This window comes from Anas acuta, chromosome 7 (genome assembly GCF_963932015.1).
Source record: "Anas acuta chromosome 7, bAnaAcu1.1, whole genome shotgun sequence".
Taxonomy (NCBI): Eukaryota; Metazoa; Chordata; class Aves; order Anseriformes; family Anatidae; genus Anas; species Anas acuta.
In genome coordinates, this window is record NC_088985.1 from 36,172,215 (window position 1) to 36,179,166 (window position 6,952).

The following is a 6,952-nucleotide window of genomic DNA, read 5'->3' on the forward strand; positions in this document are numbered from 1 at the left end:
CACGCTGGTAAGACTCAAGAGTTTTCTCAAAAAGTAATATTACCTGCCTTTAGGAAATGCCATATCTCAAGCACCTCACCTCTTGCTGCATGTTATGCACATGGAAGCAGATTCCTTGGCAAAATACTACATGGCTAACAAACAGATTTACAAACCCTATTGATAAGCATTGCTGCACTGTTACAAGCAGCTATGGTGTAGCCTTCTCATCTCCCCCCTTGTGAAGCTCAAAAATTAACATATCCTACATGCTTCTCTCTCTCTCCCCCACGTTCTATTTATTTATTTTTTTTACCCTTGCCCTAAATTCTGCATGCCTACCCCCTGGACACGGGATCGGTGAGAGCAGTTTAAAATTAGTGCCTACAGGCAGAATTTCCCAGCCCATGCCTGTGCGGTGCTCCTAACGATCCCCAGCCACGAGCCCGGCACTGGAGTGGTGCAGGGAGCGGGTGGCAGTCGCTGAATTGTGCCTGACATCTAATTATGTCCTAGTCCTTGGCAACAGCTTGAAGAGAACCGACCTCTTGCCAATCATCCTGGAAAACTGCTGCTTTTCTCCTTGATGCCTTTAGAGGCTTCTACAGCGTTGCACTCCCTTTGCACGTTTTTGCTGCCAGGTACACAGTGGACCTGTGATCATCTTGGAGAAAAACCCCTTTTGGGCCTTGGGAATGCGCATATGTTCCACTTATATGCCTGTTTTATGGCTTCCCAAGTTTTCTCTGGGAGAGCAGGAGGAGAAGAGGAGAATGGCTTGCAGCAACCGCAGAAAGTTATATTTCTGGCCTTTTAACACAGCCATCGCCTCTCAAGCAAATACAATTACCTGTTCCCTAATTAGGACAAGTTTGGCTGAGATACAAGTCACTGGGAAGTTATAGTCTATCGTTTACCCCAGAATAGCTCTATAGCTTCATAGATGTTTTCCCTACAGAGCAAAACTTGAATTTGTGATGAAGGTCACACCACTGCCTCTCCTGACGGAGGTGCGAGGGAGGCAGGGCGAAGGGTGGGGGCTGCTGCTGGGGGGCTTCCCACGTGGCCACCACCAAGGCACCCGGCCAATAACCACTTAAAAGATGGGGACATGTAAAACAAAGAATGATGTAAGGAGTAAAAAACTCATTATCCAAAAGTAGACTTTTTTTTTTTTTGAATGAATGAAATTCCCATCTAACTTTTCAAAAAAAAAAAAAATTATATATATATATATATATATACACACACACACACATATATATGTATATTTGGACCCAGATGCACTTTATCTGCACTTTATCTGCAATTGTAGCACTGGGAACAAAAGTTTATTTTATATCAGTAATCTTTCATGAACATTGCTAACCAATGGGTTATTCACTATGCCAGGCTAATGTGTCACAATACAAAAACCTAACAACAATGAAGCAGGTAAAGAAAATCAAGTTTTTGAACTGATAAAATTCTGTCATTAGAAAAATATTATGGGTTTAGAGGAAATTTTATTCATTCCAGATTTTTGTGCAACTGCTAGTTCCAGGGTTTTTGCCTCTGTAAGGCTGATGCAGGGTTGCAATTAGCACTTCCTAAATATCTGAAGACAACTCCATGTCATAAATACTGGTTTTGTTACGAGAAGCTCATTTGCCCACTAGACTTCAACCGTGCTATTTATACCAGCGTTTTAGATACGTTTTCTGGATCTGCTGATCTAACACTTGCTGCCAGTGATCCCTTCAGAAACAATGTGGAGATGAATACTTTGGGTGCCACTTCCCATAGGGGACGCACACTTTGTGCCATGCGGTGCACAAATTCCCAACAGAGGGCAACGAAGCTCTCTGGAGGCAGCAGACCTGCTGCTGTGCAGAACAGAGGGGTAGGACCTGCTCGTTACCCTAATTGACTAGGTATGGCTGGAGTGTGAACTAGCAGATGGCTTAATTAGGGGCAACAAGTCTTTAAATAGAGGGGGAACACACACAGACCTTGAACTGGTGGAACTTAGATGCTGCTGGGGAGGCTTTTGTATGTGAGAGGTAGAGTACATATTAACTTATTGCTCCTTTTTCTGGTTTATGAGGAAACTTTTTTTTTTTTTTAAGTTGGAAGAGAGTATTTTATTATTTTTCCACCCCCACAAACTGAATTTTGGTTTGTGGCCTCAAGTTATGGAAGATGATATTGAGGTTAACTTTTTACCTCTTTGAGGATCAGAGAGGGCTCTTCCATGTAGGTGTTGGATTTCAAGGCTGCTTGTTAGTGGCCTCATGATATATATACATATATGTTTCTATCTTGAGGCTGTTTTAAGCATCCTTAAGATGTTAACTGGGAAAAATCTTGCAAAATCTGATATTTCCTCCCTTTTCCCATGTTTATATCTAAAAAATGACTAAACTATGTTATTTTGTATGTAGTATTTAAGCTATTTTGGTTAGTTTTCTGCTAAATGTCAAAGTTATTCCTTTATGTGGTCAGGAGGAAAATCTAGAAGAGATTCTCATTTGGAGAAAGGGAGAAAATTCACAAAGAAAGCCAGTTGAAGGGAAAGCAGCAAGGGTTGTGTGGCCCCCTTACAGAAGCTTCTTTCCAGACTCAGTCTGGTTCTTCTGGTTTGGTTCAAAGCTGTTCCCTTGACCAAGCTAAATTGGGGTGAATAAAACCAACCCTCTACAAATAGCCTGCTCAGATGGAGATGGAGAGATAGGGCTTCAGATTTGTGAATCATTTAGGAGTTTCAGCCAGGAGTTTCAGCTGCTGCATGGGCAAGACTCTGTAGTCCCAGACAAGGAGCAGCTGCATGGGCTGTGGGGCTGCTCCCAGGGAATGGTGTCTGCCCCAAACCCTATGTTTTCCACCATCCACCTACTGTTTCCCACCAACAAGATCTAAGGAGGGCTGCACGGAGGAGTGATCATGTTTTTCATAGGTCCTGCTCTGTGTTCTCCAAAGGAGCTTTTCCTTCTGCCTGCTTTGTCCTGGAAGAACTGGCTGTGAGTGGTGAGCTTGACCTGGAAAAAGATTCATGAGAGTTATGGAAAGTTTGTCTTAGCTCTTGTATTTGGTCTGATGAACAAATGCAAAGCTGGCATGAATCTTCCTCATATATATATCTGGCAAAGGAGGAAGCAATGCCAAAAATTATACAGTAAGTAAAGGAGAAGCATGTATTATTTAGTGGCTGTGGAGGATCACTACTGTATCACTCTCTGCAGAGCAAATTTTATTGTTCTGGAGATATAGGGGGAGAGACAGCCTTTAAAAAAGAAGCTCTTAAAGAAAAGGAAATAGCATGTAGCATGTATCAAAAAGAATCGACACATCACACCTGAGCTGTTTCTACTTCTGTTCCTGGTCTGTCATTCACTGCTGAAGGTACTGAAAAGTAGGCACTATTTGAATAGCTCTAATTGTCAATAAATAAATGTTTTAATTAAAGTGTGTCATGACATTTGAGATTAAAATATTACATGAGCATGAACACACATGAATGCATACTGCAGTATTTATAATTAGTTTCTCAACACTTAACCTTATTACACAGATAATTGCTGAGCATTTAAATCTCACTTTTTTTTCTGGAGTATTAAATATTCCTATTGATCAGATGTTCCTGGTCTTTTGATGGTTCTCTGTTCTCCATCATATGTAACTTGCTCCAAGTGTTGATTATTCTTGCACACAAGTCAAAAGTTGTATTCCATGTTCACCAGACAGATTGTCTGTGACCTTTTAGGCAAACTCCAAACCTGATGATAGGTGTTTTTATATATATTTAGTAGGTTCAGAAATTGTTTACTTCATTTTTGTGGCTTAGCAGTTGGTCCTCTTGTGTTAGAGGATGAATGAATAAATCATCTGTCATGGCTCCTTTGAGAGTTAGGGATCTAGAACAGAAATGGGGAGATTGCCCATTTCTGACCTTTCTTCTGATGTTTCCAGCCAGGTGTGCCAACTGTCTCAGTGGTTTCAGTTGTTTTCACCACCCAGGTGCTTGCTTAAACAGGTCTGAAGCTCCTAGCTCACTTCACATGGCTATCAGCAGGTAAATGGTTCTTAGATACTTGTAACCTTGGCTGTGTTTCAACATTTACAGCTGCAATCTGGAGCCTGTGGCCACTGCTAGAAGGGTATAAGGATGTCTGTTAGGGGTGCTCTTATGCTTTAAATAGAGATAATTGACATATAATTCTCAGGTGATAGGGATAAATCTCAGGTGGCAAATGATAGGATGTAAAGAAATGGTTTTGAGTTGTACTAGGGGAGGCTTAGATTTGACACCAGGAAGAATTTCTTCTGCCCAAGGATGGTGAAGCTCTGGAAGGGGCTGCCCAGGGAACTGATGGAGTTGGTATCCCTGGAGACACATGGATATGGTGCTCATGGGCATGATTTGGTGGTGGGTGGAATGGGCAACTCCAATTTGTGCTCCCATTCTTGGGCTGTGCTTTTTACATTATACAAACCCTGTTCTCTGCCTAACAATGAGGAGCCCAATGCAATAGGTAAAAGTTGCAAAAGGCATTTCCAAAAATACTCTTCTACTTGTATTTTGAATGAAGTCATCAGACTGGCTCAGTGCAAACTGAACTGAAAATAGAGGTACTCGCTAAAAATGCGTTCTGTGCTTGCTGCAGAGGAAAAGGACCGAGGGAAAAGGACTGCAGAGGATTTGAGGCAAATCACATGGCAGCGTGTCTCTGGTGCAGGATGTATAAACACATGAGGGTTTCGCCTGACCTCACAAATGCAATGAGACAACCGCAGTTTTGGAGCAGACAAACTCAGTGACAAACCGAAGCAAGACCTCAATTTGATGGGAGAGAGTGGGATGGTGAGAGCAGTCCTTAAACATTTATTACACCACTTCCCTGCAGATGCACAATTTCCCATGTTTTTTCATGCACTTTGCAGCACGTCCTGGTGAGCACCACCTATCCTGACTCTTTTTTTAGTGGACTGATGGAGGGTGAGGCTGCAGGCAGTGACTGCCAGGTCTTGTCTGGCCCCATGCCTGCTCCATGCACTGCTGGCACCATGTCCTGCAAACCCCTGTGGTCCTGGGAATTGAAGGTTTCCACGACAGACCTGGAATGGAGGAGAGTAAGATGTTTTAGTGAAGTTATTTGAAGAGTCAGCCTTGTAGTGCAGAGGAATCAGGCAGTTTTGGTGTCCAGCTCCAGAGCCATGTTGCATGGACAGGCAGCAGCATGAGCAGGAGGCTGTGATTGCTATAAGAGGCACAGCACAGCCCTTGTCTCAACCCCATGATGCTGTGTGGGATTAAGAAAACTTCTGGATAAAGATGCTCAGCATTTGAAATTGTCTGAAAACTTATTTTTTTTTTCCAACTATTGATTATTTCAGATTAACTGTGCTTCTCCACTCAAATTCAGTATTTAGTAGCTGGGCTGTGCGGTGACTTCTTGGCTGCAATTTGGGATGATTTAATCCTTGTAATTCATGCGGATAACTCTGAGGTGTGGTGCCTCTGGCAGGGATTTCAACCTCCAGTGATGAGATTTGAGTCCAGTCTCTTGCCACTGCTACTTCCAAAGGTGGTGGGGAGGACAGGAGCAGACAAAGGCTTCCTCTTCCAATTGTCCCAGGCACATCCCATCCCTCTGGGAAAGCCCTCGCCCTGCCTTTCCCTTTCCCCCTCCCCACTGATGATGAAAGCCCCAAGATCTCTAGTAGAGAGCGACCCTTATGTGTAGAAGGTGATACAAAGGGACTTAAATCCTTGGTTTTTGGTTCCTAGGGACTACCTTTTTGACCAAGCAACTGTTATCTTTGGCATCATTTTTTTGGTCAAAAATAATTCATTAAAAAATTTGGGTTTCTAACAATGAATTTATTTTTACTTTGCTTTGTTTAAGTCTATATGTTGTAGCTGGAACATGTTTTTAAGAATTTTGCAACTAGTGACTCCTCTTGCTTATCTGAAGAAGAGCTCTGATTCTCAGTTAGTCACTGGTTTCTTCTCATCTCTGCTTGTGAAAGCCGAGGCTTCAAGAAAATCTCTGGGCATGGTCAGGTTTGCTATAACACCATGAAAATTGGCAACCATTAAAATATTTTGCAAACATTTTTCTTGCCAACTTTCTTTTCAGTTCTGCTTGCAGCCAGCAGCAGGGGAGCTTTGAGGTGTGCCTATTCCATATTAAAATTTTTGAGCCTGTTTCAGACATGGTACACGCAAACACAATTGCATTCACTTCAGCAATAAGGAAAAAACACACATAAAAATGTAGTTATAAGCCCTCAGAAACAGGTTTTGGTCTTGTGTTATTTAAGCTTTGCATTTAGCTGTTTTCATCTCTATTTATTCTCTTTTATGTTTAAAAAATGCCACTTTGAAGCTAAAAGTTAGGAGTCTGCTTTAAGAAAACCAGAAATATTCTAGAATTTCTTACATGGATCACTTCAATGTGGGCACTTTATAACAAAATATTTTTATCCTGGAAAGCCTTGCGTTATATTTCTGAAAACACCTTCCAGCTTCAATCCTTTGGAGGCTTCCTGGCAGTGGTTTGTTAATGGCCTTGCTCTGCCTGGTGTTCCACTGCCTGTCCCTGGGGAATCCTCCTCGGCTGTGCTGCAGGTACAGGGCCCCCAAACTTCGTGACAGGAAAAATCAGTGGAAATGGCTGTGCAACAAATCAATCAAGCATTTGTCTCAGAAAACGTCAGTATCCAGGCTGATGTGTTACTCCAGCTAATCCATCCAAAGGTTGGCTAAGGGTAACCTAGGAAGAACGGGGGGAACAGCCACCTTTTATTTTTCTTCTTCCTGCATGAAATTTTTAAGAAGGATCAGGAAAAAGAGTTTGAATTTAGAGGAGTATTTTTGCCTTTGCTACATAGATTTATCTAGCAGCTGCTGCTACCTCTAAATTAGGAGTACTGAGCTATGGGCACACTGGAAATGCTGTATTTAAGGGTATTCATGGTGGGCATAGCAGAA

The 6,952-nt window shown here is 42.2% G+C and overlaps 1 long non-coding RNA gene across 1 annotated transcript; it reads left to right on the forward strand.

Annotated features, from left to right (window-relative positions):
- The first annotated feature begins 1,965 nt into the window (after nucleotides 1–1,965).
- LOC137859900 (uncharacterized) lies at nucleotides 1,966–6,071 on the forward strand. The gene is made up of 4 exons (XR_011098640.1): nucleotides 1,966–2,021; nucleotides 2,915–2,985; nucleotides 4,623–4,819; nucleotides 4,900–6,071. It is a non-coding gene; the product is annotated as an uncharacterized lncRNA (long non-coding RNA).
- The last annotated feature ends 881 nt before the right edge of the window (nucleotides 6,072–6,952 follow it).